This window comes from Chaetura pelagica, unplaced genomic scaffold (assembly GCF_000747805.2).
Source record: "Chaetura pelagica isolate M959 unplaced genomic scaffold, ChaPel_1.0 scaffold96, whole genome shotgun sequence".
NCBI classification, from domain to species: domain Eukaryota; kingdom Metazoa; phylum Chordata; class Aves; order Apodiformes; family Apodidae; genus Chaetura; species Chaetura pelagica.
This window is the reverse complement of record NW_009953723.1, coordinates 1,373,900-1,386,618: the sequence shown is the minus strand read 5'-3', so window position 1 is coordinate 1,386,618 and position 12,719 is coordinate 1,373,900.

Sequence of the window (12,719 nt, the reverse complement as noted above, 5' to 3'; positions counted from 1 at the left end):
AGACCCAGCTCCCTCAGCCTTTCCTCATCAGGGAGATGTTCCCCTCCCTTCATCATCTTTGTGACTCTGCCCTGGACTCTTTCAAGCAGTTCCCTGTCCTTCTGGAACTGAGGGGCCCAGAACTGGACACAATACTCCAGATGTGGCCTCACCAAGACAGAATAGAGGGGGAGGAGAACCTCTCTCGACCGACTAACCACCCCCTTTCTAATGCACCCCAGGAGGCCTTTGGCCTTCTTGGCCACAAGGGCACATTGCTGGTCATGGTCATCCTCCTGCCCACCAGGACCCCAGGCCCCTTTCTCCTACCCTGCTCTCCAGCAGGTCAGCCCCCAACTTATACTGGTCCATGGGCTTGTTCTTCCCCGGATGCGAGACTCTACACTTGCCCTTGTTGAATTTCATGAAGTTTCTCCCCGTCCAACTCTCCAGCCTGTCCAGGTCTCTCTGAACAGCAGCACAGCCTTCTGGTGTGTCAGCCACTCCTCCCAGTTCAGTGTCATCAGCAAACTCGCTGAGGCCACACTCTGTTTCCTCAGTTTTGGCTAGTTCTCCAGCCTATGCCTGTCTTAAATTTTCCAGGGAATGTTCAGGACACCACCTCCACTTTTAAATCACCCTGGTTTATAATTACTGCCACCTTTTGGAAAGCATTTCTTATTACAAAACTAAATCTGCAATTTCCTGTTGGTTGATTCAAAATACTTTTCTCTTGCAAGAGAGACACAACCTCCTCAGTAACTCAGGCATCCTGTTAAACTGTGGAAAACTAGACAAGAAATCTACTTCTTACCCACTGTAATGCACTGATGTGATTTTGCACTCCAAAATTCTGATAATGTAGAATCTCCTTTGAAAATCCCAGGTTACACTATTTTAACACTTGTCTTCAAGTGTGAGGTCAATGTTGTGTTTTAGTAGCAGCCTTCACTGTGCAGCAGGTACAACAAGGTCACCATGAATAATCAATCAGATAAATACATTTTGCATTTTTGTCTTAGTGATTTATTAGAGGATTCCTCTAAGAACCCATGTTGAAAAGAGCATTTACTGTTCAGAGACACGTTTTAATAGATATAGAATGTGTCTGTTTCTTTTTATGGCAGCAGCTTCAATCCAGAAGGCTCATGGTTACCATCTAGTGAAACCAAGTAGGTTATATCATTATGACTTTCTTTACTCTCTAGGTGTGAAACATCTTTGTGCTAGTGTGGTTTGGTGGGACTTTTGGTAGAAGGTGCCCAAGCAGAAGTTTCCCTGCAGCCCATGGAGAGATGGCAGCTGTGCCCCTGCACTCGTGGAGGAATGTGGTGGAACATTACCTGAAGGTGTCAGGACGGGGTGTACTTGGATTTTGTGGCCAGTAGACTTGGATTTGCTGCCAGTGGACTTGGATTACAGGGCTTTGGAAGATCCCAGGCCAGGGGAGGTGCCTGTTCCTGACTGTGAGAAGCCCAGGCTGGAGCAGCTCCAGACCTAGTGGGAAGGACTCACGGAGGAGAGGTTGGTGGAGGACTCTCTGCTATGGGAGGGACTCCATGGGGAAACAGGGCAGGACTGTAAGGAATCCTTCTTCCTGAGGAGGAAGGAGCAGCAGGAACCACCAGCCTGTGACCTGAGTCTAAACCCCATCCCCCTGTGCCACTGGGGGGAAGGAGGGAGAGAAACCAGGAACAAAGGGATTTGGGCCCAGGAAGAAGGGAGGGGTGGGGTAACATATGCAAGCCCTGCTCTGGCTGTTTCTGTGTCCTGTGGGTGTTTGATTAGTGTGAAAATATTATTTTTCTCCCCCAGTTGAATCTGTTTTGCCTGGGACCTTAATAGGTGAAGATCCCTCCTTGTCCTTTGTCTCAGCCCATGAGCTTTGTCCTCCTCGTCTCAGAGTGTCTATGTGTGTGTGTGGGGAGTTGATTGAGTGGCCATGGGGCTGTTCCTTTGTTGTTGTGTTGGGCCCAAAACCATGACACTCTTCAAAAAGATAACAGATTTATTTGGGTAGACCTACTTCCACCACCCTCACACCAAAGAATTTCTTCTAATGTCTGACTTGTCTACTCTCTTCCAGTTTTAAACTATTGCCCCTCATCCGATCACTGCACACCTTGGTAAAAAGCCCCTCCACAGCTTTCCTGTAAGTCCCCTTCAGGTACTGAGAGGGCACTAAATGGTCTTCTTGGAGCCTTCTCTTCTCCAAGTTGAACAGCCCTAACTCTCTCACCCTGCCTTCCCAGGAGAGCTGCTCCAGCTCTCTGAACAACCTCATGGCCTCCCCACTGAAGTGTTGCAGAGGTTCTCCAATACTTCATTACAACACCTGTGACCTCAATTGGTAGAAATATTTAAAGACCAACTTAACTCTTGGGACATTTGCTGTCACACTGGGACTGATATTGATGTACTGGGAGTGTTGCAGCTGATTTATTTTGGCTGTGGGCCTGGGGATCACAACTGATAGGAGAATTTTGCTGCATCCAGGTGTTATAACCCTTCTTCTTCTACATAGAGGAATTTACAACTACATTTTGTCTGATGAATTGTGTGTCTATTCTGTCTCAAATAGTGGGGCACAAATCATGCCTAGTAAAACATAAAAGATTAAAATGTGCTGTTATCTCCATGTTATGTTCTCTAGAGATGTGTGGCTGAGGAAATCTTGCAGTGAGAACACTTGAACGTGCTCTTCCAAATGAGAAGAGACTTGTTTTTTTCCACTCCCATGTACCCATGATCCTGAAGGCAGGGCAAAGATTAACTGCTGGGCACCTCTCACCCCTGTTACTTTAGCATGGACAGAGATGAAATTTCCTTATCAGCATGTTGGAGCTCTGAATTCCCTAATCTGCTTGCCCTTTCTGCAGAAGTACCTCCATTTGGTAAATAACCTGGGGAGGGGAGCAATGAAAGCAGCGAGGCAAAGCAAAGTTATTATGAATCTGTTAACGTGCATGAAAAGCCTAAAATGTGAGTTGGGAGAGAAAAAAGAGAAAGGAATGTCCCAGGGGCACCTTTCATTGCTCAGTGGGTGTCAGGTTGAATCATTTACAAATAAACTGTCATCTTAAGAGCTACCAGACACTGACGCAAACAGAAACTTAAAAGAACAGCTCCTTGAACATCACAGGCAGCAGTTTTTGGTGTTTTGCTACATTTGAAATCCTAAAATTTGAGTTGTGTCCATGTGTTGGCAGTGACTTAATTGCTGGATATTAAATATTTTGCTCTCTTTGAAAAAAACAGAGATCTGACTGTACTGGAATATACTGTCTTGGAGAGGTTTCTGCAAGCCTGTTACTGGTAACCTTGGAGCCAAGGAAGGTCAGTGTAAGATGAACTGGCCTCTGGTGACCATCCACACTGTTTGCACATAAATCTGGATCTGTCTGAGGTCTGAAAAGTGAGAGTCAAACTACAGGTTGCAGGAGTGTTGTGGGGACGTGTCATAGGATGGTTTGGGTTGGAAGGGGCCTTAAAGATTATTTAGTTCCAACCCCCTCCTGCCATGGACAGGGACACCAACCACTAGACCACATTACTCCAAGCCCCATCCAACCTACCCTTGAACACTTCCAGGGAGAGGGCAGCCACAACTTCTCTTGGGCAACCTGTGCCAGTGTTTCACCACCCTCACAACAAATAATTTATTTCTAAGATCTGAACTAAATCTACCTTCTTTCAGTTTGAAACCTTTACCCCTTGTTCAATCACTACATGCCCTTCTAGAAAGTCCCTCCCCATCTTTCCTGTAGGACCCTACAACCTACTGTGGTAGGTACCACCAGAAGCCACAGGTTTACCCAACAGCAAGGAAGACATTTGGTAAAAAAATCCTGATATTCAGTTTAGTGAAACTGAAATACATTGCCCAGGAGCTGCAGTCTCCATCACTAAAGGTCTTTTAGATTTGGTTAGACTGACATATTCCAGACATGAGAAAAGCCATGAAAAGAAGGAAGAAAAACCAACTGCCTTCATAATTTTTGGTTCTCAGTTTTAATCCACCTTTAGGTGAAAACCACAGCAAAACAGAGTTGTATCTCCCTTGTTATTTATTGAGGCTGAACAAAAAGACTTGATCACCACCAAATAAAACCTTCAAGGTTTAGTCAAACATGCCAGACACCACTGAGAACCAGGTTTTGAGTTTTCCACCATTTTATAGTGTCCTATAGGCACAAATTTGATTTAGTGAGCTGCAGCACAGAACTGAAGTTACCCCTTGGCTTTTAAATGCCCCTACCCAAGTTAGGAGAAGAAGATTCTTCTTCCTAAAATCATACTTTCAGGCTCATAAAGACCAAACAACCCCATCCACACAGCCCTCAGGAATCTGCTTTCCAAAAAAAAAATAAGCCCTTCCCATCTCCTCAGATGAGATTCTGACACTACCTAGTTTCTCTGTGAAATGTGGATGTATTTTTCTCCCTGGTGTGGTGTATGTTTGGCATGTGCTCCACTTAGAAGAGAAGCAGAAATAGAGGTGTGCATGCACTCCTGTAAATCTTTTAGAAGGCAGAAATCTCAGTTCCTTAAGCACCTCCAAGTCCACTCCGTAAATCTCTGCTGGGAATTTGATCTCTGCAGAGCACAGCTTGTGAAATTATGCACATATTGAGGAACTTGCTGAAAAAAGTGGGGCAACACTCGTTTTAAAACATCTCCTTAGTACCTTAGTGACCTGATATCACATTTTCTGCAGCTTTCACATCATGTTAGCTGACCAGACAATTTATTAAGGACTGTGTGGGGAACACTGAAATGAACTGCAAACCACACTGAATATTGATGTTTGAGGGAGTAGCAAATAATGTCTAGGAGTGGAAAATTTTATCAGAGTGTATAAAACAAGTAGCACGAACTCCATTCAGATCTTGTGCCTTCGTTTCTGATCAACATATTGTGCAACATAGATATTAACCTCCTTAATGTGAGAACTATGTGGGGAAATTGGTTTACCATTTCTCTTGTTGTCTGCAGCATTTGTGGGAAAGAAAAAGCAAACACTGTTTTTTTCTCTGGTGAACAGAAAAGTAGATTTATATTTTTATCCAAATAGAATGTTTCACTTCAGTGCTCTTTTTTTTTTTTCTTAAAAATAACGCCAAACAATCTTCTGATTGAACAGATGTCATTTCCAATCAGAAAATAATAAAATATCTTATTTTTAATTGGGAAGCTTTATCTCCTACAGATTTTGTTCTTCCTGCTAAGTTTTTTGTTTGTCTGTCTGACAGCAAAGAATGTGTGAAACTAACAGAAACTCAGAAATGATTTTGAATTTACCAAGTAGGTGTTTTTAATCTGTTTTCAACCAAGTAATTTAGGTTTATTGGAATTTTTAGTGGGAAGAATGCCTCTGGGCTGGACCCTTGCACTCAGTTCTTCAGAGCTGTGACCTCTGCATCAATCTTCCTGGCATATAGTGTTGAGCCTTAAAGAGCTACTATGTTATCAATTACAAAAAAATCCAAAAAACAATCTCTATTAATTGCCATTAAAGTATGCCTTAATTAAATTTCTTACAATGTTAAATTAAATTGAGGAATGAAAATCTGAAGTTGGTGCCCTCTCCTTAGCAAGTTCCAGTAGCTCTGTGATGTTTACATTAAAAATATTGCTGCAACATATTCTTCATCCAGTCATTTCTCTGCTGAATTGGATTTTTTAATTATGAGACTCTTCATCTGCAGAATCAGCAAGGCTGGAAAAGATCTTCAAGATCATCAAGTCCAGCCATTGACCTAGCACCACTGCATCCATGGCATGAAGTGTCACCTCCAGCCTTTCTTGAACATACCCAGGGATGGATGGTGCCTCTACCACTTCCCTAGGAAGTCCATTCCAATGTCTAATCACACTCTCCATGAGGAAGTGCTTCCTAATATCCAACCTAAACCTCCCCTGGAGCAGCTTCAGGCCAAAAAAAAACCCCAAAACCTCAAGCATAGATAGGACTATATTTTATGCACACAGGATGTCCCAAGGATCATGAATACTCAACCCAAGGGTACGATGTGACTCTTGAGGTTCTCTCTGGTTCAGTCCAAGTCAGGTGGCTCAACTCACAGCAGCAGGTTGGCCACGTTGTGAAATCCAGAGTTAGGACCACGACAAAACAATGTGTACTCTTCATCACAGCTACAATCTGCTACTTAAACTTAGCTTTTTCAGCTATTTGTCTTTCATTTGTTGCCTTCCCAGTTAAACGTACCCTTAACTCTATGGCAAATGAGCTAATGCCAAAGGAGGGTTGTTTGTAGTTTGTTCTAAATGAAAATTATCTTCTGTTCCAGCTTTAATAAAGAGCCTGTCATCTGAATTAGCAGTTGATTGCATTAAACAGCATGGACTCAAATGGCCTTTACCCAAACCATCCCTATAAGCAGAAAGGACATATCAAGTTAAATAAACAGTCTTCAGGTTGCCTTGTTGAATCCATTGAAGTTCTTCCTTTCTAAACCCCAAGGATGTGCCCCTGAGAGACATAGTGACTATTTCTATTTCTTGGTGCATTTATATTGCCTCCTCTGCACAAAGAGGACTTCTCCAGAAACAGAACTGTCTCCCATAGTTTTGATGTCCTGAAATGTGTCTGGACTTTTACAGAAGGCTTATAGCACCAGACTTCTGTCCTGTAACAGGGAAGGAAGGCAGCCAGGGACTGCTCCCACAGGTACTCTCTGACACCTGCCTGGCAGGAGCTGTGAACCCTGAGCAACTGGAAGTGAAGGTGTTGATGAAGGTGTCTGCAGAACACTGAGGAGGAGAGGTATGCTGAAAATGCTCTGCAATGGGGAGGAATTCATCACCTACGTGAAGCCATCCAACAATGTTGTGTTTATCCCTTGCTGATTATCTGGAGTCTCTCTTCAGTCAGCAGAGAGAAGTGGCTCCATGGGATGATCAATACTTCCCTAGCAATGGAGTACAAGCTGACCAGCACTTCTACATTCTAGGTGTCAGTCTTTTCCCAGTAAAACCTGTAGCTCAGTCATTAAAGCACCCATGGGAACTTTATGTCCAAAAAGAGGAGCTGCTAGGCTTTTAGCTATTTCCAGAAACTCCTGGATACCCAAATCTGACTAGAACTTACTAGTCTTGAATGGGCTAATGAACACCAGGAGCTTCATTTCCATGTGTCTGATCACTCCTTCCAACTAGATACTTGGGTGGACCTTGGGATGGGACATGGAGCTTAATATGGACTCACCTGCGCTCAGGGGAAAAAAAAATCCTAGGAGAGGGCAGATAGGAAAGACCTAGCTCCAAAGGCAAAAAGATTGGCTAGCGTTGCATTTTATAATTTTTAGGAGTATTATGGTCTATAAATCCTGAAAGCTTCTCAGTCAGTAATGAGCTCTTGTTTTGAAGGGTTTTATTGCCATGTGGGCAAAAGTTCAGTATCTGGGCTCAACCGACTGTGGCAGAGAAAGAGAACAAAGACACACAGGTGCAGATGGTCATATTAGGCATTTGCATATCTTTAGTTTTATAGCCAGGCTATCAACCAGATACCAATGATGAGACACTGCAGGCATTACCCTCTGGTCAAGAGTTTTAAGCACTTTGGGCTTGGCAGGGGTTTGTGACAGCTAGAACTTCTTAGGCCAGGCAGAGCTCCACCCACCTCAAGCCAGCCTTGGATTGCATCCAGCCTGTAGAGCAAACCAGTCTGGTCCTGTGAAATCAATATGGGGGGAGGCACATTTTTATCTTTAGGAAGGACCACGGCTTATCTACATTCTTGGTTTTTCATATCTGGGCAGGAATGATCTTAGACAGGAGCAAAGCAGAGGGCAGGAGCATCACTGATGGGAATCCCATAGCTGTGGGACTCAATATTGCCATCTCATCAGGCATCTGGCACCTTCTCAGAGATACAATTACTTGTCCGTGATAAAATGCAAGAACCAGGATGGCCTGTGGCCCTGGGATTAGTAACATAAATTGAGAGATACAGGTTGGGATCCACTGTAATTGAAAGAGAGAAATTTGTAGGGTGTGTTTCCTCTAAGCTACATTAGCCACCTGCTGCAGGAAGAGATGATTGTGCCCTCAGCCTTGCAACATCACTCCCCACTACCTGCAGGGAGTTGGGGGTGACAAAATTCAACTAGAGAAACCTACCTTAGGCAAGAGTAGGGCTCCTAATTGCTCTGCTCACAGTTATCCCAGAACTGGGAAGATGGGAGGGTATGGTCCAGAGTTATAGAATCAAGGAATGTTTTGGAGTGGAAGGGACCTTAAAGATCATCTAGTTCCAACCCCCCTACCATGGGCAGGGACACCTCCCACCAGACCAGGTTGCTCAGAGCCCCACCCAGCCTGGCCTTGAACACTTCCAGGGAGGAAGCACCCTCAGCTTCTTGGGACAACCTGTGCCAGTGTCTCATCACTCTCACAAGAAATAATTTCTTCCTAATGTCTGAGCTAAATCTCTCCTCTTTCAGCTTGAAACCGTCCCCCTTTCCTCTCACTTGTAAAAAGTCCCTCCCCAGCTTTTCTGTAGCCCCTTCAGGTACTGGAATGTGCTCTCAGCTCTCCTTGGAGCCTTCTCTTCTCCAGACTGAACAACTCCAGCTCTCTCAGCCAGACTGTCTTTGTGGTCCTGTCGAGAAGGATGTGAAAAGAAGGATGTACCTGACTGAGCTTCGTCAAGGTTACAGACATCCTATGGTTACTTATTGCTTTAGGAGAGCTAAAATGTCCTGATGAGCTCTGTTCCAGAGGCCAACTAATGCACCCACCACCTGGGATGGTGAGTCTATAGTGTTATAATGTCCCAGGCATCCTCCCCAGTGCACATGTCTACACCTGAGCATCTTCTACAAGTGCTGTATTTGATTCTCCCCCTTTACTTGGCTTTTGTGAGGGGTCATGGATCAAAACTGGATTCAAAATATTGCTTTAAAGAAATGTCCTTCTAACACCCTAGTAAAAGAGTTCAATTATTCCCATATTTTGCATGTCAAAATATTGATGGGGAGATGAACCTGCCATTCTGAATGCACCAGTGGAAGCATTTACCTGTAGAAAAGGTTTCCCCAGCATGATTCAGGATGTTGGCATGTTGGGAATGATACAGTATCCTCAGATCCTGACCCTGCAACGTTCTTGCCCCAGAGCAAGCTGAAAAAAACCTGCTTAGGTGGGGACTGGAAAGAATCTCTGCTCCGATTTCTTGCCCAGCTCTGAGCTTTACAGATTCCTGTCTTGTTCCTTGTCCTAACACACTGGGTATAATTAGACAACCTCAGAGCTAACAGTGTCTGCAAGACTTGCTGAAGGTACAGAGGGAAACTCTTGTCAATCACCCACCAGGAAGGTTGCCCTGGCAAAGCAAAACACTGTGCCACGACCTACATCTCATCCATCCACCTACACTATGTGTGGGCTGTGTCTTCTCCTGGGGGAAGCCCAGCAGCTGCCTGTGGGTATCATTCCAATTAGTTTTCACTTTGTCAGTGGAGACATGCTGGCATGTCCTGCCTGACAGCACTCTGCCAACAAAAGAGACTCCCCCTGCTACTGAGAATGTATCATCTATCTGCAAATCTGCCCAGAGCTTTACAGATATTGGTGCTGTTCCACAAAAAGAGTAATTTTTATTTTTGATATGTATATCTCTGCCTCTAAACGTGTATCTAAATCCCTCTCTACATACAATACTTGGCTGGCATTTTGGTTGTGTGTTTTTTTTTTTCAATCTGTGTGTGTCATTACCTCCCAGCTGGTGTCCTTCCATCTTAGGGAAGAAAAAACCACTCAGATGAAACCCCAGCTCCTTTTTCCCAGGCTGAGTCAGCAGGAGATTGTTATTTTTGTGTTGCTGGAAGGCAAGCAAAGGGGCTGGTGGGCTCTCACTGCACGTGCCAGCCAGAAGGAACAATGAATGCTCCACAGACTCCTCAGCATCCTCCCTGGGTCTGGTGGGTCCCACCCAGAGCTGTGGGAACAACACCCTTGTGAGGACGTGGCCTGAAATCTCCAATTAAGTAATTCAGGGTTTATGGATTTCACTCTTAGGCTTCACCACCCAGGGGAGATGCAGGCTGCTTTTGTTCACAACATCTGACAAGTTGTCTGGCTCCTGATGTCCTAATGTACACAGCAGCTACCTTCTGCCACCCACTTTTGTTTGCATTAGTGCTGGGACTATTAGGGGCTTTCTACACCCTGAAGAGATGCTAGAAAAAACAGAAACAAATCTGGCTGAAACCAAGCAGGCTGTATATTTGCAGGCAACACCCTGTAATTAGATGGGGCCTGTTACTTGAGACTGTGAGAACAGAGTGAAATACAGCAACAAATGCAGTTATTGCTACAGAGAGGAGCAGGTGGGTGGGAGAAGACCCAGCAGAGCTTGCTTGTTTTCAAAACTTTTCCCTCTGGTTCTTTCTGGATGATCAGTAGTTTCATGTCTGGAATGATTTTAAAGTCTAACAAACACACAGCTTAGCAGCTAGTGTGAGTTTTGGGAAGCAGTCATTCTTCCTTCTGTCCTGTTAACCATCAGAGGTTATTGATTTGGGTTATTTATAATAATCCCATTTATTGGGGTTATTACTGAAGTTCACCCTTTAGGGTAAAATACTTTGCTAATAGAAATACAGGGTTTTGTCCTGAAATAATCTGCAAATTCAGACTGAGGACTGAGGGACAACCTTTTTTTCCCCCTAATTTAATATACATTAAAAAATAAAGAATCCATTTGCCTCATAGTCTTCTATTTAGACTCCTCTTTCTGGACATGGGAACTCTCAGTTTGAATATTTTGCTTGATTTCTTTTAGGGAAGGGGTGACTCTGAATGGTGATGAGATGCAAAAACACCCTTTGCCGACCAGCTCCAGGGCATTTCAAAGGGGACAGCTTTCAGCCAGAGCCATGGGGATTAAAGTAGGCATAAAAGAAGCCAGGGAGCAATGGGGAAGGACAAAGAATATTCACAGATTTAGTTATGCCCATTTGCTTAATAGTTCTCTGCTCTGTAGCCAGAACCCTGAACTCTCCCCCTTGGACTGCTCTTGGGTTGAGCACTGAGCCTGAAATCATTTCAGGAGAGGGAAAAGTTATCAATCTGTCAGGAGGACTGACCACCCTCCTACAAACCTCAGGTGGTTCAGAGTTTCAGCATCCCCAAAAGGATTCAGCTTCACAGACTTCCCAGAGTGACAAGGAGACAGAGGGGGGGGGAGATTTTCTAACCAACTTTTCACCACTTTAAACCTGAAGTAACCTGCTGGGATAAACTACCCTTTTGAATGTCAGATGAGCAGAAGCTGGCAGGTGGCTTTATCTTATTCCTTGGGGATTTCTCTGACTCCTCAGGGTGTCCTGACTCACAGGCAGTGCCTGGGTGACTGCACTACCCACACCTCAGTGGGGGAAGGCAGGTGGGCAAGGCAGAGCCCCAGCCCCATGGGGAGAGAGATGCTTTTTGTCGTGACTCATCCCTGTGCTGCCTTTGGAGGGAGAGGCAGCAGATTCAGTGAGTGGGAGCTGCTCTGCTATTTTCTGTTTACCAGATTCTCTCTCCCTCTTTTCCCACTTGGGGGACAACAGTTTTGAAAGCCAGAGTGCAGTCATTTTATGGCTAGAGCCATTCATTTATTTATTTATTTTCCCGATGAAGGTTTAAAGTTTGCAGGAGAAACTGGAAAATAGAGAAGGGGGAGAGGGGGAAGAAGGAAGAACTCATTTTGGACAAGGATGGGCAGTGCACAAGATACTCTTTTACATCCCAGAATCCAGCTTGTCTGGAGGGTTTATTGGCACTAAAGGGTAGTAAGATGTCAACTTAATACTTATGAGGGGAAGAACAAGGTGTTTTTGCCTCCATATCTTGAACAGATGCTTGATCCAGGACACAATAGCTGAGGTCATTCCTGCCACTCATGACCCAGATAAGCTGCCATCAGTCCCTTTGGGTCAATGTTTCTCCCCTTCAAACCTCTCAATCTGCCCATCAAACTCACTTGTCACTCAGGTCCATTTCACGCTGTCTTCATTAATCTGTGGTGAATCAATTGCATGGCTTGGGGCTGGGTGATTAGTGCCATCATCTTGTTTACTGTTTGGGGATCTCTCTAGCTTTAAAGCAATGACCTTCTAACACCCTAGAAGAAGAGAAGTTAAATTATTCCTATATTTTGCTTGTTAAAATACTGATGGGGAGAAGGATCCACTAAGGGGGGGTCACTCTGCCAGGCTTATGTTGGCTGCAGGGTTTTATCTTGTTCTTGTTCCTTGAGAGTGTCCTCCAGGCTGGACTTCTCATTGCACACAACTTCAAGATACACAGCAGCCCAAGGCCTGTATCACTCACAATTTCCAAGGTTCAAAACCTTTCCCAACATGCAAGCTCACTTGTAAGAAACCACTTGAGGAATCACCTAGGCAAGGGTAGAGAATATCCTGCACTGAGCTGGGATCACAGAATCACTAGAGTTGGAAGGAACCTCTAGAGATCATTTAACCCAACTCTCCCACTGAAGCAGGATCACCTGCAGCACTTTACACAGGACTCTATCCAAGTGGGTTTTGAATATCTCCAGAGATGGAGACTCCACACCCTCCCTGGGCAGCCTGTCCCAGGGCTCTGTCACCCTCACTGTGAAGAAGTTTTTCCTCATATTTAAATGAAACTTCCCATGTTCCAACTTGAACCCCCTCCCCCTCATTCTGACACTGGGAACTACTAGGGAACTACTGAGATAAACC